Source organism: Phyllobates terribilis, unplaced genomic scaffold (assembly GCF_046119375.1).
Source record: "Phyllobates terribilis strain yellow unplaced genomic scaffold, ASM4611937v1 Scaffold_1__5_contigs__length_1240528914, whole genome shotgun sequence".
In the NCBI taxonomy this organism is placed as follows: Eukaryota; Metazoa; Chordata; class Amphibia; order Anura; family Dendrobatidae; genus Phyllobates; species Phyllobates terribilis.
Genome location: NW_027362761.1, coordinates 745,279,346 through 745,307,166, shown reverse-complemented (window position 1 = coordinate 745,307,166; position 27,821 = coordinate 745,279,346). Strand labels below are relative to the sequence as shown.

General features: G+C 45.0%; 1 protein-coding gene across 2 annotated transcripts in view; it reads right to left on the bottom strand.

Moving 5' to 3' along the window:
* The window catches only part of LOC141170686 (beta-1,4-galactosyltransferase 1-like), a 668,956-nt gene that overhangs the window by 640,569 nt on the left and 566 nt on the right, over positions 1-27,821 (bottom strand). The gene's annotated exons all lie outside the window — the stretch shown is intronic.

Sequence of the window (27,821 nt, the reverse complement as noted above, 5' to 3'; positions counted from 1 at the left end):
CTATAAGGAAGGGCTCTGAATTGAAATTTAAGACCAAATTTAATCAGGCTCAAAATCCAATTGCTATGTGAAATATTTTCCCAAGCCGGAAAAAACAATGACAATCTCCCTCCCATCTGGGCCGATTGAGATTCCCCTGGCTTCTGCTCATCTCTGGAAGAAGAACCAAAGAGTAGGCCTCTACCTTTGCGCCCTCTTTCCTCGACTTTCTCCTGTTCTCTAAAGAATCTTCTTCGGATAAACTTCTTCTTCTGAAAAGATCTCTTAAAAGAGGGTAGAGGTACAGACGGAAAGCCCTTTTTTGGATCTCCAGCTTTCTCCAACAGATCATCCATGGTTTGGCCGAAAAGATATTCACCCTCACAGGGAATTGTACAAAGTATAGATTTTGTTTGTACATCTCCAGGCCAGCATTTAAGCAAAGGGCTCGCTGAGCAGCATTTGAAAGAGCTGACGATTTTGCTGCTAGTCTAACTGAGTCCGCAGATGTGTCAGCGAGAAAGGCCGCTGCACCCTGGACTAGGGGTAGAAAAGAAATAATCTCCTTCCTGGAGACACCCTCCCTTAGTTGATTTTTTAGCTGTTCCAGCCAGACCATCAGGGCTCTGGAAGTGCAGGTGGCAGCCACTGCAGGCTTCAGGGCTCCTGTAGCTGTCTCCCAAGTACATTTCAGAAAGGTATCTGCTCGTCTGTCCAGGGGGTCTCTTAAAGCTCCCATGTAGTCGAAGGGGAGGGAAGCCTTTTTTGATTCCTTAGCAAGGGCAACATCAAGCCTTGGTGCTTTTGACCAGGAGGAGCATGCGGTATCATCAAACCGGTACTTCCTTTTGAAAGAGGGAGGAATGCTGCCTTTCCTGTCCAGCTTCTGCCACTCTCTATTAATGAGATCCTTAATCTTTGAATTCATGGGGAAGCATTTTTTCTTTTTTTGACCTAATCCTCCAAACAATACATCCTCTAGGGACTTTTCTGGTCTAGTGTCCACAATGCCCATGGTAGAATGGACAGCTTTCACTAAGGCATCCACCTCATTTAGAGGGAAACATTGTATCTCAGATTCGCTATCAGAGGAAGATAGGGAAGAGGAAGAAATGTCCGAGATATCGGAGTTTGAGCCTGGTCGAGGGTCCTGAGGAGAATACCTGGCCTCAGAATTCCCTCGCAAAGCCTTGCCTACTTCTTCTTTAATTACATTTTTTAGACCTAAAGAAAACCCTGGGGTTTCTTCTGTCATCACCTTGTCAATGCAAGGCTGGCACAGTTTTTTAATATATGCATCAGGGAGCGGGCTGCTGCATAGGGCACATTCCTTATGCTTTGATTTAAAAGAACATTTCTTGCTCTGAAAAAAATTCATAGACAGAGAAGTAAAAGAGAAAATTAGTAGAAATTTCACGAAGATTCCACTTACCCTCTGGCATTTACGGTACCGTAGAAGCAGAGGAATCCTTCTTAATCAGTGGAGGATCACGCCGAACGACAGGACCTTCCTTCCTGCTTTTAGCGGTGAATTTCTTAGTTGAATGGCTGGACCCGGTCCGGGAACGACGTTGCACCACCTGTTGTGAGGGCTCCCCAGAGGGCTGCTCCTGCAGCAGTTGTTCTTGCTGAGGTGAAAGCTCCTGTGTATCTCCCATTGTCATGGAAAAACAAGGGGCTGGGAAGCACCTCTGTATTTAATTAGGTCTTTTTTATACTGGCCATACAGGTACCAGTGTGGAGAGGGGCCTCCCCCTCCCCCCCCCGGGGTGGGCAGAACACTGCTCCCAGCAGCATTGACGGGGCGCCATCCTGATCAATGCTCCGGCGTCCCCCTCTGCTCGCATGCGGCCCGTACTTCCTGGCCGCGCGCGAGCTGCGCCCACTTCCGGTGGAGGCCGACGCACCGGAAATGCGTCTCAGGGCCGCAGTCACAGGGCCGCGCCTGCACGTTCCCCACCGGCACGGCCCAGATCTCTTGGTAGTGCAGGGGGGGGGAGTTGCCCGCATGCGGTCCCACACATAGAGGACCATCCGGCTCCACCGAGGGAATGTCATGCTGACCGCAACGCACTCGGAGGTGCCCCAATGAGCCCTGCTGTGGCGTCTCCAGAATAAACAGGACCGACCAGGGCAGGAACTTCACGGCTCCAGGCACCAGGCACCATGTGTTATGATCTGCTACAAGCACTAAGGAAAGACAGGAGATCTGTCCCTACAATAGAACTAAGCTTGATCCCTACGATGTAACGGGGAACCTGATCCTGCGATCAGACCCGCTAAAGTCCTCAGCTAGTCTGTACGAAGACCTATAGATGTGAGAGAGGGATCCCTACAAGAACTAGGGACTGGGAGTAAGATGGACACCTCCTAGCAGAAATAGTAGCAGAAAAGGAAAAACAACCAACATAGAACATAGAGGTCAAGAGACCTAGCTAAACTAACGGAGTAAGGTAACAAAGCACCTGGCTAGCTTAAGAGTAGAAATACAATGAAGTCCAGCAAGGCCAGAAGGGCGGAGCAGGATTAAATAGGCAAAAAAGGTCATGTGACCAGCAAACTAGAAAAAAACTAACAGGAGAGTTCTAACAGTACCCCCTCTTCTATGAGGATCCACCGGATCCCCTAGGCCCAGGCTTATCAGGAAACCTCCTGTGAAACGCTCTGACAAGTCTGGAAGCAGAAACGTCATCCGCCCTCACCCATGAGTTATCCTCAGGACCGAAAACCTTCCAAGCGACGAGATACTGCAAACTCCCTCTATACCATCTAGAATTAAGGATGCGGGAAATTTCATAGTCCCCGTCCTCCACCACCGGAGGAACAGTGGCAGTGGCGTCGCTATCAGATACATCAGCTTTTTTCAATAGAGAAACATGGAACACCGGATTAATCTTCCAGGAGGTGGGAATCTCCAACCTAACAGCAGATTGGTTAACTACCTGAGCACCTTAGAGGGCCCTACAAACTTGGGACCCAATTTTTTAGAAGGAATCCTGAACCGCAGATTCTTAGAGGACAACCAAACCATGTCACCAGCCGTAAACAAAACCTCTTGACGTTTCCTGTCAAAGTACCTCTTAGATTTTTTGTTAGTCTCCTGCAGATTACCACGCACATCCGTCCAAACTCTTTCCAAATCACCGGAAAAACTCTCCTCCTCAGGCACAGCCGATACCAATTTGGAGAATGACCCAAAAGACGGATGTCTCCCAGAACAACAAAAAAAAGGCGAACACCCAGCAGACGAGGATGTATGGTTGTTAAGAGCAAATTCAGCAAGCGGCAGAAACTCAGACCACCCTTCTTGATTGTCTGCCACAAAACAACGCAAGAACTGCTCAACATCCTGGTTCTTCCTTTCTGTCTGGCCATCAGACTCAGGATGATATCCAGATGAAAATGACAAATGAACTCCCAACCTGTCACAAAAGGCACGCCAAAAATGAGCCACGAACTGAGGTCCCCTATCAGAAACAATGTCAGTAGGAAGACCATGGAGTCTGACAATCTCCTTGACAAAGGCCTTAGCAAGTGTCTTAGCGCAGGGCAGTTTGATGAAGGGAACCAAGTGACACATCTTGCTAAAATGGTCCACGACCACCCAGATGACCGTAAAACCCTCAGAGGGGGGAAGGTCAGTAAGAAAGTCCATAGCCAGATGTGTCCAAGGTGCACTAGGAACCTCCAGAGGGCAAAGCAACCCCGCCGCAGGAGTATGAGAAGACTTAGATCTAGCACACACAGTACATTGACGCACCCACTTAATGACTTCCTTCTGCCATCCAGGCCACCAAAAACTGCGACCCACTAGTCTCTTGGTCTCAGAGATTCCTGGATGACCTGCCAAGCGAGACTCATGACACTCAACTAACAAATCTCTCCTAAAGGTCCTAGGCACAAACAACCTCCCATGGGGCGTGTTAGATTGGGCATTCTCCTGTGCTTTAAGAATCTCATCTTCCAAAACGGAGTCCAATGCAGCAATCACAACACCTTCTTGTAAAATGCTCTCCTCCTCCTCAGCACCGACCATGGGAGAAAAGCTGCGAGACAAAGCATCAGCTTTAACATTCTTGGAACCCGGGTTGTAAGTAACGTAAATATTAAACCGCGAAAAAAAAGTGCCCACCTAGCCTGACGGGCATTCAAGCGCTTGGCAGCATCAAGATAGATCAGATTTTTATGATCAGTGAAAACCTGAATGGGAAAATCAGCACCTTCCAAGAGATGACGCCAGTGTTCAAATGCGAGTTTAATAGCCAGCAATTCCCGATTACCAATATCGTAATTAAGTTCAGTCTCAGAAAATTTTTTTGAAAAAAAGGCACAGGGATGTACTCCATCCTTGTTTTCCTGAGACAACACCGCACCGACCCCCACAGAAGAAGCATCAACCTCAACCAAAAACGGCTTAGTCACATCAGGCTGCATAAGGATGGGGGCAGAGCTGAACCTTTCCTTTAGAAACACAAAAGCTTCAATGGCCTCACTAGTCCACTGAACCGTATTAGCACCTTTCCTGGTGAGATTGGTCAGTGGTTTAACAATAATAGAAACATTTTTGATGAATTTTCTGTAGTAATTGGCGAAACCCAAAAACCTCTGTATCGATTTTCAACCAATAGGCCTAGGCCATTCCTGCACAGCTTGAACTTTCACCGGGTCCATCTCAAAGCCCTCGCTGGAGATAATGTAGCCCAAAAAACTAATTCTCTGTACAGCAAACTCACATTTCTCCAGCTTAGCAAAAAGCGAATTGTCAATCAATAACTGCAATACCTCACGTACGCTCCGCCAATGAGACTCCAGATCAGGCGAATAAATCAAAATGTCATCCAAATACACAACCACATTTTTGCCGATCAAAGGTCTAAGCATATCATTAATAAGATTCTGAAAAAATGCTGGTGCATTGGTAAGACCAAAAGGCATAACCAGACTCTCAAAATGACCCACAGGAGTGTTAAAAGCAGTCTTCCATTCATCACCCTCCTTCATACGCAACAAATTGTATGCCTCCCGGAGATCAATTTTAGAGAACCATTTGGCCCCCACTAACTGGTTAAACAAATCAGGAATCAATGGCAGTGGGTAGGGATTGCGTACAGTAATTTTATTAATCTCGCGAAAGTCCAGACAAGGACGTAAACCGCAGTCCTTTTTTTTTACAAAAAAAATCCAACAGCCACAGGTGACTTAGAGGGTCTGATATGACCGGCGGCCAAGCTCGTCTGTATGAATTCCTCCAAAGCCTTTCTCTCAGGAATAGTAAGATTAAATAAACGACTTTTAGTCGCTCCAGGGACAATTTCAATGGTACAATCATAGTCTCTATGAGGAGGCATAACTTGCGACTCCTCAGAAAAAACTTTCCAAAAATCCTGAATAGGTACAGGCAATTCCCCTTTATCCACAGCAGCAAAGCGCCCGTTACAACACTTATCATAACACTTAGGGCTCCACGACTTAATTTCATTGGTAGACCAATCCAGTACAGGATTGTGCAATTTTAACCAAGGCAAACCCAACACTACTGGAGAAGGTTAATTATTTAATGCCACCAAATCCAAATTTTCTTGGTGAATACCATTAATAGTGAGGGGAAATTCATAAACCTTGTGAGTAACACATTTCAAGGGAGAGCCATCGACAGAAACCACGGCAATAGGGGATGACAAAGGTTTGGGTTTTAATTTAAGTTTTTACAAGAATCCCCCATCAATCACATTCAGAGTAGAACCACAATCCACAAATACCCGAAATTCAATTAATTCTTCCTGAGCAGCGGTGGTAGCAGAAAGAAATACACCCTTAGTGTTTAAACAGGCTATACGGGCATAACTGACCTTTTTTTTTTCTTTGTTCATACGAAGCACACAGTTCTTAATGAAATGGTCAGATTTTCCGCAATAAAAGCACAAACCTTCAGAAAACCTGCGGTCTTTTTCCTGAGAGCGGGGTGACATCGCCCCAATCTCCATCGGCTCTCTAAAGTCAGTACAGACCCTCTCAGAACTCGGAGCTGAAATGGCAGAGGATTTACTCTCATTAACCCTTGCACGCAGTCTCCTGTCCACCCGTATAGCTAATTGCATTGCCTCCTGCAAGTTTCCAGGTGTAGGATAAGCAATCAGCAGATCCTTAACCCTTTCACCTAGCCCTGCAAGAAACAAACTTTTCAGAGCAGAATCGTTCCACCCCACCTGAGCAGACCACCGACGGAAGTGAGTACAATAATTTTCCACAGTACCTGATCCCTGCCTCAAATGTCTTAATTTCGTCTCAGCTGATGAGACACGATCAGGATCATCATATAACAACCCCAAAGCAGAAAAAAAACTATCCACTGATCTAAAGCACGGATCACTAGGTTGGAGAGAAAATGCCCATCCCTGAGGTTCCTTGCGCAAAAGTGACATTATGAACCCTATGCGCTGTGATTCATCACCAGAGGATCTGGGTCTTAAACGAAAATACAATAAACAAGCATTTTTAAAGGGAAAAAAAATCTTGTTGTTCACCAAAAAATAAATCAGGCAAACGTGCCTTTGGCTCTGCAAAATGCGCTCCTGAACAGCTACTCACGTGTTGTTGGAGCTTGGCCACCTCCAGAGAGAGTCCCTGCAAGTGTTGAGCCAAATCCTGAACCGACACCATGATGGAAACAGGAGGTCTTTCCTTAGAGAAATTTTTGGGCTGGACTTACTGTTATGATCTGCACAAGCACTAAGGAAAGACAGGAGATCTGTCCCTACAATAGAACTAAGCTTGATCCCTACGATGTAACGGGGAACCTGATCCTGCGATCAGACCCGCTAAAGTCCTCAGCCAGTCTGTACGAAGACCTATAGATGTGAGGGAAGGATCCCTACAAGAACTAGGGACTGGGAGTAAGATGGACACCTCCTAGCAGAAATAGTAGCAGAAAAGGAAAAACAAACAACATAGAACATACAGGTCAAGAGACCTAGCTAAACTGACGGAGTAAGGTAACAAAGCACCTGGCTAGCTTAAGAGTAGAAATACAATGAAGTCCAGCAAGGCCAGAAGGGCGGAGCAGGATTAAATAGGCAAAAAAGTTCATGTGACCAGCAAACTAGAAAAAAACTAACAGGAGAGTTCTAACACCATGTCTATCCATCTGGGCAAGAGACCGATCTTCATTGCAGGTACCTGACAGGTCTCCCATCATGGACAGGAAACCTAAACTGAGGCGGGAGAGAGGTGCCGCCCTTTTTAACCTGTAGGTTTCCTGTCCTTGATGGGCGGATCCTCTCTCTCGTGGTGCTGTCATGGGAGTACGAATAAAAGGGGTATACAAAGGAACAACAATTACAATAATCTTGAACAAAAACGTGATGGCAACTGGTGCAGGAAGAGAGAGGACCCTGCCCGCGAGGGCTCACAGTCTGCAAAGCATGGGTGAGGATACAGTAGGTAAGGGTAGAGCTGGTCATTCAGCGGTATTGTGGAGCGGTGGTTACTGCAGTTTGAATGCTTGTTGGAAGAGGTAGGTCTTCAGGTTACTTTTGAAGGTTTCCACAGTAGGTGAGAGCCTGATATGTTGGGGTAGAGAGTTCCAGAGTAGGGGGGATGTACGGGAGAAATCTTCCATGCGATTTTGGGAAGAGGAGATAAGAGGGGAATGGAGAACGAGATCTTGTGATGATCTGAGGTTGTGTGCAGGTAAGTACCGGGAGACTAGGTCACAGATATGGTATGGAGGAGACATGTTGTGGATGGATTTACATGTCAATATTAGGGTTTTGAACTGGAGTCTCTGGACAATGGGGAGCCAGTGAAGGAATTGACAGAGAGGAAAGGCTAGGCAATAGCGGGGGGGGACAGGTGGATTAGTCGGGCAGCAGAGTTTAGGATAGATTAGATGGGTGTGAGAGTGTTAGAAGGGAGGCCACAGAGCAGGAGGTTGCAGTAGTCGAGGTAGGAGATGACGAGGGCATGCACAGTTGTTTTTGCAGATTCTTGTTTGAGGAATGTGCGGATCCAGGAGTTTTTTTTTACTTGCAGTCGGCGTATTCCTCACCCTGATCCTCCTTCCTCCCACCATGCCGAGTGCCTGGTGATTATTATTTATTATTATTATTATTATTATTATTATTATTATTTATTTATTTATATAGCACCATTGATTCCATGGTGCTGTATATAAGAAGGGGTCACATACCAAATACAGATATCACTTACAGTAAAAAAACTAACAATGATAGACTGGTACAGAGGGAAGAGGACCCTGCCCTTGCGGGCTTATATTCTACAGGAATGGGGAAGAAGGCAGTAGGTTGGGAGGTTGCAGTATCTCTGGTGTTGTTGAGGTGGCAGCAAGCAAGGTCATGGCAGGCTGTAAGCTTGTTTTAAGAGATGGGTTTTCAAGTTCTGTCTGAAGGATCCAAATGTGGAGGCTAATCGGACGTGTTGAGGCATAGAATTCCATAGGAAGGAGGATATTCGGGAGAAATCTTGGAGGTGATTGGGTGAGGAACGAATGAATGTGGCGGAGAGAAGAAGGTCTTCGGAGGACCGGAGATTACGTAAGGGAATATATCAGGAGATTAGTTCAGAGATGTACGGAGGAGAAAAGTTATCAATGGCTTTGTAGGTCAGTGTTAGTTAGAACTGGATACGCTGGGCAATTGGGAGCCAGTGAAGGGATTTGCAAAGGGGAGTAGCAGAGGAGTAGCGAGGCGAGAGATGAACTAGTCGCGGAGCAGAGTTAAGGATGGACTGGAGGGGTGGGAGAGTGTTAGCAGGTAGGCCACAGAGGAGGGTGTTGCAGTAGTCAAGGCGGGAGATGATGAGGGCATGCACAAGCAGTTTAGTAGATTGAGGTTTGTGGAAAGGACGGATTCTGGAAATATTTTTGAGTTGGAGGCGACAGGAGGTGGCAAGAGCTTGGATGTGGGGTTTGAAGGACAGGGCAGAGTCAAGGGTTACCCCGAGGAAGTGGAGTGTTGGTACAGGGGAAAGAGTGATGTCATTTATTGTGATAGAAAGATCAGGTGGGGAAGATATGCGAGATGGGGGAAAGATAATGAGTTCAGTTTTGTCCACATTGAGCTTCAGGAAGCTAGAGGATAAGAAGGAGGATATGGCTGATAGATATGCTGGAATTCTGGACAGCAGAGAGGTGACATCTGGGCCAGAGAGGTAGAGCTGGGTGTCATCAGTGTACAGATGGTACTGGAATCCATGGGTTTTTATGAGCTGTCCCAGGCCAAGCGTATAGCTTGAGAAGAGTAGGGGTCCTAGGACAGAGCCTTGAGTGACTCCAACAGAGAGGGGACGGGATGAGGAGGTAGTGTGAGAATGGGAGATGCTAAATGTGTGGTTAAAAGGTATGAGGAGATCCAAGATAGGGCAAGATAGGGCAAGGAGATAACTGATCCCACACTTGGATACTCACAACAGCTGTTTTTTTCAACGTTCCATTTATAGATTCTGGCCTCTCGCTCGGTCTGCTTTAGCCAGGGCAACAGGAGATCGCATGTAGCAATGCCCAAATATTTCTGCAGCCATGGTTACACAAGGGTGATGGTGGGAAGCTGCACTTACTGTTGCAAGAGGTGGATGATGATGAGACACAATTGACAGAAAGTCAGGAGGACGACCAAGGTGCGGAAGTGTAAGACAAGATGGTGGACAATGAAGTCACTGACCCAATCTGGCAAGGTGACATGCATAGCAATGACTGCAGCACAGAGGAGGAGGGAGCTGTAGCACCCCAACAGGCAAGAAGAAGCAATGGGGTGGCCACAGACACAAGGTGGGCAACTCTTCCCCAAAACACCAATACCAGGAAAGTTGCCAGTTCAACTTCTAGATCTTCCCGAGTTTGGCTCTTTTTTAAAAACTGTCCAGTTAAACCAAAAAAGGGCATTTGCAACATCTGCCATGCCAACATGAGCAGGGGCAGCAAAACTACTAGCCTGACCACCACCAGCATGCTCAGGCACATGACAACAAAGCACCCGACTAGTTGGGCCGAATGCCAGGGTCCAGAAACAGTGTCTGCGGGTGACACCACTGCCTCTTCTCCTGTTTTACATGCACGCCAAGCCTCTGTCCATGATGCAGACGAAGATGCCTCCCACCCAGCACCTGTTGTTGCCCACTTGCAACCATCACCATCAGCAACCATGTCCACGTCCTTGTCCCAGCGCAGTGTTCAGTTGTCCCTACCCCAATCTTTCGAACACAAGGGCAAATATGCAGCCACTCGCCCACCCACAGGCCACAATACTAAATTGCCACATTTCTCAACTGCTTACACTAGAAATTTTTGCCTTTTAGGCTCATTGAGGCAGAAGCTTTCCGCAACCTCATGGTGGTGGCTGGCCCTTGGGACTCGGTCCCCAGCAGCCAATATTTCAGCTGGTGTGATGTCCCTGACTTATTCAAGCACGGGTCCCAGAACATTACCCGTACCCTCACCAACGCAGTTACTGGGAAAGACCAGCTAAACATGAACACGTGGACAAGTGATTGTGGACAGGGACAGTACATCTCACTGACGGCTCACAGGGTTAATATTGTTGAAGCCGGTACCGAGTCAGACCCTGAGATGGAACATGTCCTCCCAATGTAGAAGATTGCGGGCTCTGGGTCAATCAATCAGGGTTGCCCCCACATTCTACAGCTCCTGCACCTCCTCCTCCTCTTCAGCCTCCATCTCTCAAATTACCACATCAGTCGCAAGCTGGAAGCACTGCAACACTGCCTCTGCCAAGCGGCAACTGCAGCTTCCAGCTCACCGACTGGTGTGCGATGTGAGCACGTGTAGGCAATCAACGTTGCAGATGTTTGTGAGCGGAAGAGGGCAGTTGTTGAGTACCAGCTTCAACACGCCCGTCAGAATTCAGTTGAGCCTCCGCACATAAGAAATGATGAGTGGGCATGGATGTCTGACATCTGTGCCATCCTCCAAAACTTTGAGGACTCCACCATAATTAGTGTCAACATCCCGCTTCTCTGTCTACTGAAACACTCGCTGTTCACAATGAAAGAGGAGGCATTGCAGGCAGAGAAAGGAACTATACAGGGTGATTCTACATAGCCCAGTCTCATCTCATCTCAACACGGATTGGGTGACTACTACCCACGCCACATTCATACCGTCTGTTCAGCGTGGCTGGCCTGTGGAAATTGAGAACAAGGAGCGAACGGTGTCCTTGAGGCCTATAGAGTTGAGCATAGTGAGGAGGAGCTGGTGATCCACAATGTCAAATGTGGCAGAGAGATCCAGGCGCAGGGAGTAGCGCCAATTGGATTTAGCTATTGGTAGATTATTAGAGACTTTAGTGACGGCAGTTTCAATAGAGTGTGAAGAGCAGAAACCAGATTGTAAAGGGTCAAGAAGAGTGTTATCTGAGAGATAGTGGATGAGACAGGAGTGGACCAAGCGTTCCAGGACTTTACAGTTGAAAGGAAGATTAGAGACCGGTCTGTAGTTAGCAGTGCAGTTCTGGTCCAGGGATGACTTTTTAAGAAAAGGGATTATGAATGTATGTTTGAATGAAGAGTAAAAGATACCCAAATAAAGAGAGAGGTTAAATATTTTAGCTAGGTGACAGCTGGGGAAAGGGACTGAAGGAGAATTGAGGGAATAAATGTGACATGCAGAAGTAGTGCTGTTGCTTCAAACGCATCCAGCAACTATTAGAAATAACACAAGCACAGGAGACAGGAGTGTTGTGTTCCAGAAGCATCCAGCAACTAGAAGGGTTAACACAGACACAGGAGACGGAGTGTTTTAGCAGAGCCCCAGGGGGATTGTGGGGAAGTTGTTCACTGTCTGGCTGGAGCTGAAGAGAAAGGTGGTGTGTGATCTGTATCTCACAGAAGGCAAGGGAACAAAATTCAGGTCAGGAGGGAAGCTAAACACAGGTCAGATAGACTCCCTGAGCTAACAGTGTGGAGTATTATTGGGCAAAAAGATAAGGACTGGAAGGAATCGTGTCATAGAGATCTTCTCCCTCATCAAACCATCCCCCCCTCCATGTCCATGCAGGATAAAGAATGCTGTGCATTTTTTTGTCCTTGTGAAAGAAAAACCTGTGATTGTGTATGCATAGAAGTGTGCTGCAAAGAGATCTAATCTGTGCTGAATTATGCTACTGAAGAGACTGATGTTACTGTGCCTGTTTTAATAGACTGAACTGTGGTGAAGTTGGTTGCTTCAAAGAGTTAAATGGTACTGGCCATATTTGATTAAACTCCACTTTTCAACTGTTTATGAAGACTCTTGTCAGATGTGTCTAGTCAGCAATTGAATCTATGGTGTGCCTGAGAGAAGCTGCAGCCTATGGTCGCCCTAGATAACAGTTCCCCCAGTATTTCAATGAATTCATGAAACCCGTCTCGCCCTATCTGAACCTACCAGCGTGCATGTAACATAGGACCACTGTTGCAGGTTGTAGGGCGAGAAGAAGTGAGGAGTCTGGTCACTTCTTTTTCTGTGACAGGCTCGAAGATGGAAAGTGACCTTGGGGTGCATGAGGGAAAGGAATCCAGACTTTGAGGGGATTGTGCAAAAATGTCTTGACGGGTATGATTGATTTTTTGTAGGAAATAAGTGGCCAGATTGTCAACGCTTAGGTTGGTGATCACGGGGGTCTGTACTTTAGGGCTCTGGAGGGAGTGGAAAGTTTCAAAGGGTCATTTAGGATTGTTGGCTAGAGATGTGATGAGCGTGGTAAAGTAGACTTGTTTAGCCAGATGGAGAGTAGAGTTATAAATTTTGAATATGAACTTGTAGTGGATTAAGTATTCTGCTGAAAGTGACTTTCTCCACAGCCGCTCAGTGCACCTTGAGCAGCACTGGTGAAAATGTGTTTGTATCATGTGCCAGGGTTGCCGTCTATGCCAGGTCATTCTGCGTGTAGCAGGTGCTGTTTCATCCAGGGCACTCTGCAATGTGTTTTTATAGTGTGACAATGCTGAGTCTGGACAGTAGAGGGAGAGGACGGGAGCGAAAGATGACTGTAGATTGTTCATAAGCTGCTGGGTATTGATGGCACGTAGATTTCTGTGTGTATGGTTCAGACCCACGCTACAAGGAGAATTTCTAGACCCATTTTACAAGGAGAACTTTCTTGGAGAGGTCAAATAAAATGTTGCAGTACCAGAAAGCCCTTTTACAAGAATTATTGAAAAAATTTCCATCTGACAACGCTGGCGGCAGAGGTCACAGTTCGTTGGACAGCCAAGGAGTAGAGGCGAGGGAGACACAAACCAGATGTGTCAGAGGCAGCGGAACTCTGTCAAAGGTCTGGGACAGTTTTCTCAGACCCGCCCAGCGCCCAGGCCCTGATTCGCAGGGTACTCGGACAAGGAGGGAAACGTTTTGGAAGATGCTGTAGGACTACCTTGGCGACCGTACCAGCTTCCTCCATGATTCCTCTGTACCTTACAACTATTGAGTATCCAAGCTGGACACAGCTGGCATGAACTTTCTCTCTAAGCCTTGGAGGTCCTGGCAGCTAGAGTTTATTCAGAGATTGTTTTTAGTGCCGCCGGGGCATTATAACTGATAGGCGCATCTGCCTGTCAACTGAAAATGCTGACCGGCTAACTCTTAACAAAATGAACAAGGGCTGGATTCGGCCAGACTTCTCAACACCACCAGATGATACAATCAGAACGTAAACTCAAATCCAATGGGTTTTTTTGGGGGGGGTTCTGTTCCCATGCAACCCTTCACACCCAGACATGGGTATACGCTCCAGGATTTCTTCTATTTTATGCCACTCTCCTTCTCCTCATCCTCCACCATCATATCACCAGGGTGACCATCATGCAACGCCCACATAATTTTTTTAAGGGTGTTTATGATTTGCATAAAAAATATTTTTAGAGGCCTACCTCTAACTTCATATTTAATAAATATGTATACCCCCCGTACTTGCTGCATACGCAATAACAGTATAGGAGACCCACTCCTTAATAATGGAAAGGCCAATTCAAATAAATTATATATTCTACAATATTACCTCTCTTATCTGAAATTTGTTTAAGAGTGAGCTATCGCAGTATGATTAGAGTATTACACCGATACAGTTAGGTATTATTACCTTATACTTGGTGCTGCAAAAAAATAATATAAATCTATTCTAATCCCTATTGATACCGCTGTTAGCTGCATTTACAATAGGGACAGGTGCAAGGTGGTATCATCAGCTCGAGATGAGTGTTCATTCTGGTCACATACATCTCTTCCACAGTCCATAACTTTATTTATTTTTTCCATGCACTCATTGACCGATTCATAATTTTTACAGTGATCTGTACTAAGAAATGAATCAAGGTTGACAGAAAATTATCATAGTTGATAGAAATTCATCAAAGTTGGCAGACATGTTTCATATTTGACAGAAATGAATCAAAGTTTGCAAAATGTAATGATTTAATGTGTCATACTCATTGCCAGTTTCTCTACAGCTTCTGAATGTAAGAGGTAGTGGTGGCAGACTTGACTCTACGGGAGCTGGAATTACCACTTCAGAACTCTCCAGTGCTTTGTTTCCATCCATTTCTGGGTGCTTCTTGAAGTATGTGTATGGTCATTGTCCTGCTGGAAGACCCATGACCTACAGTAGGATGCAAACCCAGCTTTATGACACTGGGCAGTACATTACAATGCAAAATCCATTGGGAATCTTCAAACTTCATGATGCCTTGCACATAGTCAAGGCACCCTGTGCCAGAGGCAGCAAGACATCCCCTAAATATCTTTGAACCCCCACCATATATGACTGTAAGTACTGTGTTCTTTTATTTGTAGGCTTCATTCCAATTACAATAAACAGTTGAATGATGTGCTGCTTTACCAAAAAGCTCTATATTGGTCTCATCTGTCCCTCTAAAAATAGTGGCGGCCGCCTGCTGTCACTTTATAAATTGTGAGGGCGGCCTGCTGCACGTCTATAAATTGTAAGGGCCGCCTGATTGACATCAAATTTTCAAACTTGACAGAATATATACGAAAAAGAAAATGTGGCCACCTCAGATGGATACATTACATTGCAGAGCAATTTGCGACTATGAAAAGCATAGCTGGTTGATGACCCTCCGACTGCTGGCCCTCTAAAAATAGGTTTTGTGACTTTCACAGTCCCTCCTTCATAAATGAAACAGGATGTGTCTGATCATGTCTCACATACCACATGGGCAGATTTAAATGTTAAAATTACACTTACTGGTGAATGTATTTTTCACCATTGAAAGCAATGCGAAAGTGCAAAAACACTATGTGTAAACATACCCCAAGGTGTGGAGGAGCTTTTTTTTTTTTGGGGGGGGGTATTTATTTGGCCTTATATACAAGTCATGACCCTGCAAAGAATGATGGTCTGAGTAAAGAATGTTACAGAATCATCCTCCAAAAGCAACTTCTCCCAACAATCTAAGAGCAATTTGGTCATGAACAATGCTTTTTCCAGCATGATGGAGCACCATGTCACAAAGCAAAAGTGAGAAATAAGTGATTCAATGAACAAAACATTGAAATTTTGGGGTCAAGGCCACGAAAATTCCCAGACAATTCCATGATAAAACTGCTTTGATGAATTGGAGCCATGGTGCTGAGCAAATTTTTAATTTCTCCAAAGTACAGAAGTGACATAAAAAGTGCTTCTCACTAAATTAAAATATCATAAAAAAGTTAATTTATTTCAGTTCTTCAATACAAAAAGTGAAACTCATATATTATATAGAGTCATTACAAACAGAGTGATCTATTTCATGTGCTCATTTCTGTTAATGTTGATGATTATGGCTTACAGCCAATGAAAACACAAAAGTCATTATCTCAGTGAATTAGAATAATTAACAAAAAACACCTTCAAAATCTTCCTACGCATTTAAAAAGGTCCCTTAGTCTGTTTCAGTAGGCTCCATAATCATGGGGAAGACTGTGACTTGACAGATATCCAGAAGACAGTCATTGACACACTCCACAAGGAGGGTAAACCACAAAAGGTCATTGCTAAAGAAGCTGACTGTTCACAGACTGCTGTATCCAAGAATATTAATGGAAAATTGAGTGGAAGGAAAAAGTGTGGTAGTAAAAGGTGAACAAGGTGGTCCAAGGTGTTGTTTTCAGATGAAAGTAAATTTTGCATTTCATTTGGAAATCAAGGTCCCAGAGTCTGGAGGAAGAGTGGAGAGGCACACAATCCAAGCTGCTTGAAGTCTAGTGTGAAGTTTCCACAATCAGTGATGATTTGGGGAGCCATGTCATCGGCTCGTGCAGGTCCACTTTCTATCAAGACCAAAGTCAGCGCAGCTGTCTGCAAGGAAATTTTAGAGCACTTCATGCTTCCCTCTGCCGACAAGCTTTTTGGAGATGGAAATTTCATTCTTCAGAAGGACTTGGCACCTGTCCACACTGCCAAAAGTACCAATACCTGGTTTAAAAACAACGGTATCACTGTGCTTGATTGGCCAGCAAACTCGCCTAACCTTAACCCCATAGGGAATCTATGGGGTATTGTCAAGAGGAAGATGAGAGACACCAGACCCAACAATGCAGACGAGCTGAACGCTGCTATCAAAGCAACCTTGGCTTCCATAACACCTCAGCAGTGCCACAGGCTGATCGCTTCCATGCCACGCCACATTAATGCAGTAACTGATGCAAAAGGAGCCCCGACCAAGTATTGAGTGCATTTACTGAACATACATTTCAGTAGGCCAACATTTCGGATTTTAAAAACATTTTTCAAACTGTTGTTATAAAGTATTCTAATTTACTGAGATAATGACTTTTGTGTTTTAATTGGCTGTAAGTGGTAGTGATAGGCGAGCACTAAAATGCTCGGGTGCTTGATGCTCGGGTTGAGCAAATTGAAATGCTTGGGTGCTCGACCAGAGCAACGAGCTCAATGTAAGTCTATGGGAAACTCGAGCATTTTTCAGGCGGCTCCCCCAGGCGGTCTGCAGAGGGTCTAAAAATTGCCCAAATCGATGGGAACAGTGCTCAAATTACATGGGAACAGCATGGGGAAGACCCCTGGAAGTATTTCTGACTCCCAGGTCACTGCTGTAAACAACGTTGCCAGAGGTATTACGCCACTTTTACGGACTCACAATAAAACATACAAAAATAAAACCAAAATGGATTTTCCTGGGAAATATATTAAGGAACATCCTTTCCAGGGTAATGACTTGTATATAAGGAAAAATAAATAACCAAAACCAAAATTACTCCTCCACACCTTGGGCTATGTTCACATGTAGCGTTTTTGATGCATTTTTGCACTTTTGCATTGCTTTCAACAGTGACAAATGTATTCACTGGGAAATGTAATTTTAACATTTTACAACCTTATCAGGCCATGTGGTGTGTGAGACATGATCAGACACATCCTGTTTCATTTATGAAGGAGGGACTATGGAAGTCACAAAGCCTATTTGTATAGGGCCATCAGGCGGCCTTTACTATTCTTAAAAGACCAGCGGTCGACCCTCACTATTGTTAGAGTGCCATCAGGCGGCTATGCTTTGTTGTTCCCATTACTAAAGAGTGGGTTTCCAATACTGTTATTGCGCATGCAGTAAGTAGCAGGGCTGCCCAACATTTGGATGCACCCCAATACCCCTTTGAAGAGACTTAGAGGGGGGCCTCCTGAAAACAATGTTCCTATTATTAGGAAGTGGGTCTCCCATACTGTTTGATTATGCAGTGAATGCAAGGACTGCCAAAAATTTGGACCTACTCCAATGCTCCTTGGAAGAGACGTATAGGAGGGCCTCCTGAAAAAAAATGCTCCCATTATTAGGAAGTGGGTCTCCCATTGTGTTTGCCTATGCAGTGAATGCAAAGGCTGCCAAAAATTTGAAGGCATTCCAATGCCACTTAGAAGAGACGTGGAGGTCAGAGGGCCTCCTGAAAACAATGTTCCAATTATTAGGAAGTGGGTCTCCCATTGTGTTTCCCTATGCAGTGAATGCAAGGGTTGCCAAAAATTTGGAGGCACTCCAATGCTCTTTGGAAGAGACGTGGAGGTCAGAGGGCCTTCTGAAAACAATGTTCCCATTATTAGGTAGTGGGTCTCCCATTGTGTTTGCATATGCAATGAATGCAAGGGCTGCCAAAAATTGAGAGGCACTCCAATTCCCCTTGGAAGAGATTTAGAGGTCAGAGAGCCTCCTAAAAACAATGTTCTCATTATTAGGAAGTGGGTCACCCATAGTGTTTGCCTATGCTGTGAATGCATAAGCCGCCAAAAATTGGGAGGCACTCCAATGCACCTTGGAAGAGACGTAGAGGGCCTCATGAAAAAATGTTTCCATTAGAAAGGAGCGAGTCTCCTATACTTTTAATGCCCATACACCAAGTGTATGGGCTGACAAACATTTACCCCTGGGGGGTATACATGAACATACTGTATAAAAAAAATTCTTTATGGGCATCATAAACACCCTTTAAAAAATTTATGTGGGTGTTGCATCACGGACCACAGTCACCCTAGTGATATGGTGGTGGAGGATGAGAATGAGGAGAAGGAGGACAAAAGAAAATAGCCAAAATCAGGAAGCATATACCCATGTGTGCGTGTGAAAAATTGCATGGGAATACACCTCCCAAAAAAAGACAGTGGATTTGAGTTTATGTTATGCTGCTATCATTCGGTGGTGTTGAGAAGTCTGGCCCAATCCAGCCGTTGTTCATTTTAATAAGAGTCAGCCTGTCAGCATTTCCAGTTGACAGGCGGATGCGCTTATCAGTTATTATTTCACCGGCAGCACTAAAAACCCGCTCTGATAAAACGCTGGCAGCAGGGCAGGCCAGGACCTCCAAGGCATAGAGAGCCAGTTTGTTCCATGTGTCCAGCTTGGATACCCAATAATTATAAGGCACAGAGGAATCACGGAGGACGTTGGTATGATCGGCAAGGTACTCCCTCAGCATCTTCCCAAACTTTGCACTTCTTGTGAGAGTACCCCGCCCCTGAGGGCCTGTGCGATAGGAGGGGCTGAGAAAACTGTCCCAGAACTTTGACAGTGTTCCCCTGCCTCTGCTGGATTGGAGTTGTGTCTCTCTCGGCTGTACTCCTTAGTTGTCCAACGAACTGTGACCTCTGCTGCCAGCGTTTTCAGATAGGAATTTTTTTAATAGTTCCATAACAAGGGCCTTCTGGTACTGCCCTATTTTTGTAGACCTGTCCACCTCAGGAATAAGAGATATAAAGTTCTCCTTGTAGCGTGGGTCTAGAAGTGTCACCAACCAGTAATGACTGTCACCCAAAATTTTGAGAATGCGAGGGTCACGGGAAAGGCAACGTAACATAAACTCAGCGATGCGTGCCAGACTGCTAACAGGCAAGACTTCCGTGTCCTCATCAAGAAGACGACTGACTATGCTCTCCTCCTCGTCCCTGTCTTCAGGCCATCCACACTGAACAGACGGTATGACAGTTGTGCAGGTAGTACCGTCTATAGCGCATGAAACTAGCTCCTGTTTTTCATCCTCCTCCTCCTCATTGTCACTCAATCCACGTTGGGATGAGATGAGGCTGGGCTGTGTGTAATCACCCTGTACGGTTCCTAGCGCCATCTCATCGTTCTCCGGCTGCAATGCATCCTCTTTGATTGTGAGCAGAGAGCATTTCAGAAGACAGAGAAGCAGGATGGTGACGCTAATTATGGCGTCATCACCGCTAACCATCTTGGTGGACTCCTCAAAGTTTTGGAGGATGGTACAGATGTCTGACATCCATGTCCACTCCTGAGGTCTTATGTGTGGAGTCTGAACTGAATACTGACAGCCTTGTTGATGCTGGAAGTCAACAACTGCCCTCTTCTGCTCACAAATCCTTTCCAACATCTGCAGTGTAGAGTTACAACGCGTGGAGACATCACACACCAGTCGGTGAGCCGCAAGCTCCAAACACTGCTGCGACAAGGGCGGCGGAAGCTGTAGCTGAGTTTCTAAAATGGGCACACAGGTGGCATACTTTAACAAGCAGATCCGGCAGATCCAGCTTTTGAGAAACTGCTGAACCACGAGGTTAAGCACATGGGCCAGGCATGGTACACATGTGAGTTTGCCTCACCTCAGATCCGCCACCAGGTTCCAGCAATTGCCACACATGACCATGCCTGGCTTTTGGTTCAGCGGTGTCAGCCACAGATCAGCCTGCTCTTTCAGAGCTGTCCACAACTCTTCAGCATTGAGCAGTTTATCACCTAAGCATATTAGCTTCAACACAGCCTTTTGCCGCTTGGCCGAGGCAGAGCGGCAGTGCTTCCAGCTTGTGACTGAAGTGGTCATTTCGGAAATTGAGGCTGAAAAGGAGGTGGAGGCTGAGGAGGATGAGGTGCAGGATCTGTAGACTCTGGGGTCAACCCCGATTGACCTAGGGCCCGCAATCCTTGGGGTCGGGAGGATGTGTTCCGTCCCAAGGTCCGACTGGGACCCAGCTTCCACTATGTTAAACCCAGTGTGCCGTCAGCGAGATGTACTGTCCCTGCCCACAAGCACTGGTCCACGTGTCCGTGGTTAGGTGGACTTTCCCTGTAATTGCATTGTTGAGGGCATGGGTAATGTTGTGGGACACTGTAATGTGGGGTTGGCACTCCAGGAGAAATGATGGTGCTAGTTGAGAGTGTGCAACGACAGGTGCAGGGCAGGGGGCATTTTCACATGCACTATGGACACGGGATTGGCTTGCACGCACAACAGCGGAAAAAGCAGTGGTGTCACCCGCAGACACTGTTCCTGGACCCTGGGGTTCAGCCCACAAAGTCGGGTGCTTTGCTGCCATGTGCCTGATCATGCTAGTGGTGGACAGGCTGGTAGTTTTGCTACCCTTGCTGATGCTGGCCTGGTAGGTGGTGCAAATGGCCTTTTTGGGGTTATCGGCAGAGTCTTTAAAAAACAACCAGACTCGGGAAGACCTAACAGATGTACAGGCAACATCCGTCGTGTTGGTGTTACGGGGAACGGTTGCCCGCCTTCTGTCTGCGGCCACCACACTGCTTCTTCCTGCCTGTTGGGGTGCTCAGCCTCCCTCCACTGTGTGCTGCTGTCCTCGCTCTGCATGTCCTCCTGCCAGGTTGAGTTAGTTACTATATCATCCACCACCTCGTCTTCCACTTCCGCACCGTGGTCCTCCTCCTGACTTTCTGGCAATTGTGTTTCATCATCATCCACCTCTTGTGACACTTTGCATGTAGTGATGCCCAAATATTTGAGCAGCCACGGTCATACGAAGGCGACGGTGGCAATCTCCTCTAGCCCCACTTCAAGTGGACCGGACGAGAGGCCCGAATCTACAGTATAAATGGAAAAGTGAACAGCTCTTCAGAGTGTCCAAGTGTGGGATCAGTTGTCTCTGGGCACTCGGCATGGTGGGAGGAAGGAGGATCAGGCTGAGGAATATGCGGTCAAGACTCACGGCTACTGAAACTCCAGTTCCCCATCCCTTGCCACGTCCCTTGCCCATTTTAAATGGAGGACAATATCTTCCATGCTCACTACAAATGGCTGAATTTTGAGCGAACTTATATGTTATCCGTGTGACGGACAAACGACAGTTTTAAATAACTGGCCTATAGGTAAATATTTTTAACAGCGCCAACCTTGTGTCAATAAGTTCACTGACACCCTGCAACAAAATTTCAATGAAGGCCATAAATGGCAATTATATGTGATCCGTGTGATGGACAAACCACAGTTTAAATAAGCTGGCCTGTAGGTAACTATTCTTAAAAACGCCGACCTCGTGTCAATAAGTTCACTGACACACTGCAACAAAATTTCAATGGAGGCCAGAAATGACAATATTTTCAGTGCAATTATATGTGATCCGTGTGACGGACAAACCACAGTTTTAAATAGCTGTATTTTTAGCTCTGTAATATGGAAAAGACCTGGCTGTATTCTGCAGTGCCAACAAGCAAATGGCGCAGATAAATGGTGTTCTCTGGATTGCTTTTTAAGCAAATAATCAGGATTAAGTTAAAAAAAAATGAGTCCTGGCCCCTGATACCTAGGCCAATTTCTACAAATATCTGTAAAAGCACCAGCAGACAGAACTGGAATGGACCCTCTTGCTATGTGCACTACAGTCTGCTATATACCCTGCATGCCTTGCACTGATATCTCTGCAGCTGGATTAGTCCTCAGAAGGACTGTTAGTTGAGATGGATATATGTCTCTAATATAGTCTGGTATACCTACACTAACTAGAAACAAGCAAATCTCTCCTTAGCTCAGCAGCACCTCTCCCTACACTGTCTGATTCCGGAGTGACTGTGAGGAGCATGGCGGCGCCAGGTCTGATAAAGACCTGATGACGCTGTGCGACCAGCCAATCACTGTAATGCCACAACCATCATGGATGTGGTATTACAGTGAGTGGCAGGCAATCTCTGCATGTTCATTGGCTCTCTAAAGAGCGCCAAACATGCAAGGAAGGGACCCGAGCTCGAGCCGAGCAACCCAGGAAATACTCGGCGAGCGCGAGCAATGAGATGCTGGGTTGAGCACCAAGCAGTTCACTCTGTTTGTGATGACTCTATATAATATACGAGTTTCACTTGTTGTATTGAAGAACTGAAATAAATTAACTTTTTGATGATATTCTAATTTAGTGAGAAGCACTTGTATGTGGAGATTAATTGTTTTTGGCACACTGCAGGACTCAAAAAGTGAGGAATGCCATTTGACATTCAGGGTTAGTGCCCACGATGCAGATTTGATGCAGAGCATTTTTGCCTCTCTCTGGCAGAAAAAAACGCATGTAGATTTACAGTACAGACCAAAAGTTTGGACACACCTTCTCATTTAAAGATTTTTCTGTATTTTCATGACTATGAAAATTGTACATTCACACTGAAGGCATCAAAACTATGAATTAACACATGTGGAATTATATACTTAATAGTGTTCAGCGAGTATGTTCTATTAACCCTTTCGCTGAGTAAACTCGGGCCGAGCTCTGAGTATTTATAGCTGCTCGGTGATATGGTTGAATCGCTCCCGTGTGCATGATTTGCAACTGTTTGACAGTTTTATTACATGTGAGGAATGTCTATTTCTTACACATTCCTCACATGTAATAAAGCTGTCAAACAGTTGGAAATCATGCACATGGGAGCGATTCAACCATATCACCGAGCAGCTGTAAATACTCGGAGCTCGACCCGAGCATACTCGGACAGAACATACTCGCTCAACCCTAATACTTAACAAAAAAGTGTGAAACAACTGAAAATATGTCTTATATTCTAGGTTCTTCAAAGTAGCCACCTTTTGCTTTGATGACTGCTTTGCACACTCTTGGCATTCTCTTGATGAGCTTCAAGAGGTAGTCACCGGAAATGGTCTTCCAACAATCTTGAAGGAGTTCCCAGAGATGCTTAGCACTTGTTGGCCCTTTTGCCTTCACTCTGCGGTCCAGCTCACCCCAAACCATCTCGATTGGGTTCAGGTCTGGTGACTGTGGAGGCCAGGTCATCTGGCGTAGCACCCCACCACTCTCCCTCTTTGTCAAATAGCCCTTACACAGCCTGGAGGTGTGTTTGGGGTCATTGTCCTGTTGAAAAATAAATGATGGTCCAACTAAACGCAAACCGGATGGAATAGCATGCCGCTGCAAGATGCTGTGGTAGCCATGCTGGTTCAGTATGCCTTCAATTTTGATTAAATCCCCAACAGTGTCACCAGCAAAGCACCCCCACACCATCACACTTCCTCCTCCATGCTTCATGGTGGGAACCAGGCATGTAGAGTCCATCCGTTCACCTTTTCTGCATCGCACAAAGACACGGTGGTTGGAACCAAAGATCTCAAATTTGGACTCATCAGACCAAAGCACAGATTTCCACTGGTCTAATGTCCATTCCTTGTGTTCTTTAGCCCAAACAAGTCTCTTCTGCTTGTTGCCTGTCCTTAGCAGTGGTTTCCTAGCAGCTATTTTACCATGAAGGCCTGCTGCACAAAGTCTCCTCATAGCAGTTGTTGAAGAGATGTGTCTGCTGCTAGAACTCTGTGTGGCATTGACCAGGTCTCTAATCTGAGCTGCTGTTAACCTGCGATTTCTGAGGCTGGTGACTCGGATAAACTTATCCTCAGAAGCAGAGGTGGCTCTTGGTCTTCCTTTCCTGGGGCGGTCCTCATGTGAGCCAGTTTCTTTGTAGCGCTTGATGGTTTTTGCAACTGCACTTGGGGACACTTTCAAAGTTTGCCCAATTTTTCACACTGACTGACGTTCATTTCTTAAAGTAATGATGGCCACTCCTTTTTCTTTACTTAGCTGCTTTTTTCTTGCCATAATACCAATTCTAACAGTCTATTCAGTAGGACTATCAGCTGTGCATCCACCAGACTTCTGCACAACACAACTGATGGTCCCAACCCCATTTATAAGGCAAGAAATCCCACTTATTAAACTTGACAGGGCACACCTGTGAAGTGAAAACCACTTCCGGTGACTACCTCTTGAAGCTCATCAAGAGAATGCCAAGAGTGTGCAAAGCAGTCATCAAAGCAAAAGGTGGCTACTTTGAAGAACCTATAATATAAGACATATTTTCAGTTGTTTCACACTTTTTTGTTACGTATATAATTCCACATGTGTTAATTCATAGTTTTGATGCCTTCAGTGTGAATGTACAATTTTCATAGTCATGAAAATACAGAAAAATCTTTAAATGAGAAGGTGTGTCTAAACTTTTGGTCTGTACTCTACATGCGTTTTTTCTGCCAGGGAGAAGCGTTTTTTCAGCGTTTTTACATGAGTTTTCGCATGCGTTTTTTCAAGCACTTTTCTAAGCGATTTTGAGCATCACTTGGAAAAGTGCTTGACAAGTTGGTCACAATATAAATCCATGCAACTGGCATGGATTTATATTGTGTGACCAACTTAGATGCTTTAAATGCTGCATCTATAGTAAGAAAAAAAAAAAAAAAAATCAAAAAGTTAAAATAAAAAAAACTGTTTACTCACCTCTCCGGTCTCCTACCGGCTGCGTCCTCTCTCCTGGGCGTCCCGTGGTGTACTTGCAGGACCTGCATTGACGTAATTTAGTCAGTTGATGGTCGCGTGACCATCAGCTGATTATATGACGTCACAGCAGGTCCTGCAAGTACACCGCGGGACGCCGAGGAGAGAGGACGCAGCCGGGAGGAGACCGGAGAGGTGAGTAAACAGTTTTTTTTTATTTTTAACTTTTTTATTTCTTTTTTTCACCGCATGGTAGCCGGGATGAAGAGGAGTTGTAGTCTCCTCTTCATCCTGGGTACAACACACACCGCGATTACGCTGCAAATTCACAGCCATTGAATTTAATTGAAACGCAGCAAATCCATATACACCTGCGGGTTTGCGGCGTTTCAATGTTCCTCAATGGCCACGAATTTGCGGCGTAATCGCGGTAGAAATGATCATGCTGCGTTTTGCAACGCAATGCGAATTTGGCGCGCTAATTAGCGCATCATGTGCACAGCACATCCGAATTCACATTGTTTGCATGGCAGACGGTTTTACGAGCGTTTTCGCGGCCGCAAAAGCGCTGCAAGAACGCTATGTGGGCACATAGCCTCAGAGCAGGTACATTGCTATACATTAGTCTGGTTTATTATTTTACTTTACTGTAGTTTCACAGTTTTGATACCGGCCACAGTTCCTGTTCCTTCTCTTGACTAAAATACTAATAATAAATCATTTCCTTTTTAATAGGAGAACAATGAAAGTATACATACATGCAACTTAAGAATTTTTCAGAATTTTGTCAAGAAATTGAAAATCCTTAAATGCCCACGCTATCTTGGAACTTTGCCATACAGTCTTCTTAAATGACCTCCATGAGAAAACTAGCACATCAAAAGCTCGCTTTTTTTTACTCCAGATGAGACTCTTGACAAAGATTATGTGAAATTTAGATTTGCAAATTGCTTTGTCAGATAAGGAGAAGACTTAATTTAGAGCCTCTTCTTCCTTGTGTTTTTTACAGTAACCTTTGATGATGGTTGTATTATCCTGCCTCCTCCTCACCACTACCTTCTTATGAACTCGTCCAACTGGTTCTCTAGCATGCTGTATTTCTTGTCCTCTGTTAATTTTAACTAACATTTTTATACTATTGATTTCAAATGCTTCTGTAAAGATTAAAAATAAAACATTGTATAAAAAGTCATAGTTTTGACAATCTGATCATAAGAATTTTAGGACATTGGGGACTTTTGATATTAAATAACAAATTACACTCTACAGGAGAGAGAGGACTCTGCTGAACATAAGAGCTTACACTCTACAGGAGAGAGGGGACCATACTCATCATAAAACCTTACACTCCATAGGAGACAGAGAAGACCCCATTGATCATCAGATATTACACTCTACAGCACAGAGAGGACCCCGCTGATCATAAGAGCTTACACTCTACAGGAGAGGGAGGAATCTGCTAATCATAAGAGCTTACACTCTACAGGAGAGGGAGAGGACCCCGCAGATCATAAGAAATGACACTCTACAGGAGAGTGAGAGAGGACACTGCTGATCATAAGAATTTTCATTATACAGGAAAGAGAGAGAGAACCCTGCTGTCCATAAGAGCTTACACTCTGCAGGAGAGAGAAGTCCTTGCTGAACATAAGAGCTTACACTCTACAGGAGAGAGAACCCTGATTACCATAAAATCTTACACTCTACAGGAGTGAGAGAATCCTGCTGATTATAAAAGCTTACACTTAACAGAAGAGAGAGGACTCCTCTGATCGTACGAGACTACACTCTAAAGAAGAAAGAGGACTATACTGATCATAAGAGCTTAAACTGTATAGGAAAGAGGACCCCACTCATCATAAGAGCTTGCACTCTACAGGAGATAGAAGACCCTGCTGATCATAAGAAATTACACTCTACAGCAGAGAGAAAACACAGGTGATCATAAGAGCTTACACTCTACATAGGCGAGAGAGAGGACCCTGCCGATCATAATAGCTTACACTCCATAGGAGAGAGAGGACCATGCTGATCATAAGAGCTTACACTCTACAAGAGAGGGTGAGGAGCCTGCTGACCATAAGAAATTACACTCTACAGGAGAGAAAGAGGACACTGCTGATCATAAGAGATTACACTCTACAGAAGATAGACAGGACCCTACTGAACATAAGAACTTTCATTCTACAGGAAAGAGAGAGTGAACCCTGCTGACCATAAGAGCTTATACTCTATAGGAAAGAGAGAGAACCCCACTGATCATAAGATGAGAGAGAGAAATAGAGAGGACCCTGTTAAGCATAAGAACTCACACTTTACAAGCGAGAGTTAGAGAGGACCCCGCTGTCCATAACAGCTTGCACTCTACAGATGACAGGTTTTTTTTATAGACTATTTATTGTATTGGCACTTTTCATATGTGCAGCCAAGAAAACGTTCATGTCTCTGTGAGTTTTGTACAGACACACGGTCCGTGAAAAATATAGACATGTGAATAGCACCATAGATTATAATGGTACATGTTCTTTCCAAGTAAAACACGGATAGAACAAGTACGTGCCACGAAGATGTCTGAATGAACTTAATGATAAGTGCGGGGTTACCAACTGTTCAGAAATTCCTACTTTGTCCTTAAATATAAGGCACTTTTTAATGCTGCCCATCAAAAAATTTGATGTGTTAATTTTTTTTTAAACTGGAGAAAGAACTACAGATTATTATAATTGCCATTTTACTGTTTCCAGTTATTGCAGCTAATATGTTCATAGCAATATTAGGCTGTAGACATGCATTACATATAATCTTAATAAATAATTATGATATTTTAATATGTCCATAAAAACTTTTATCTGTCAAATTTTTTGATAAGTT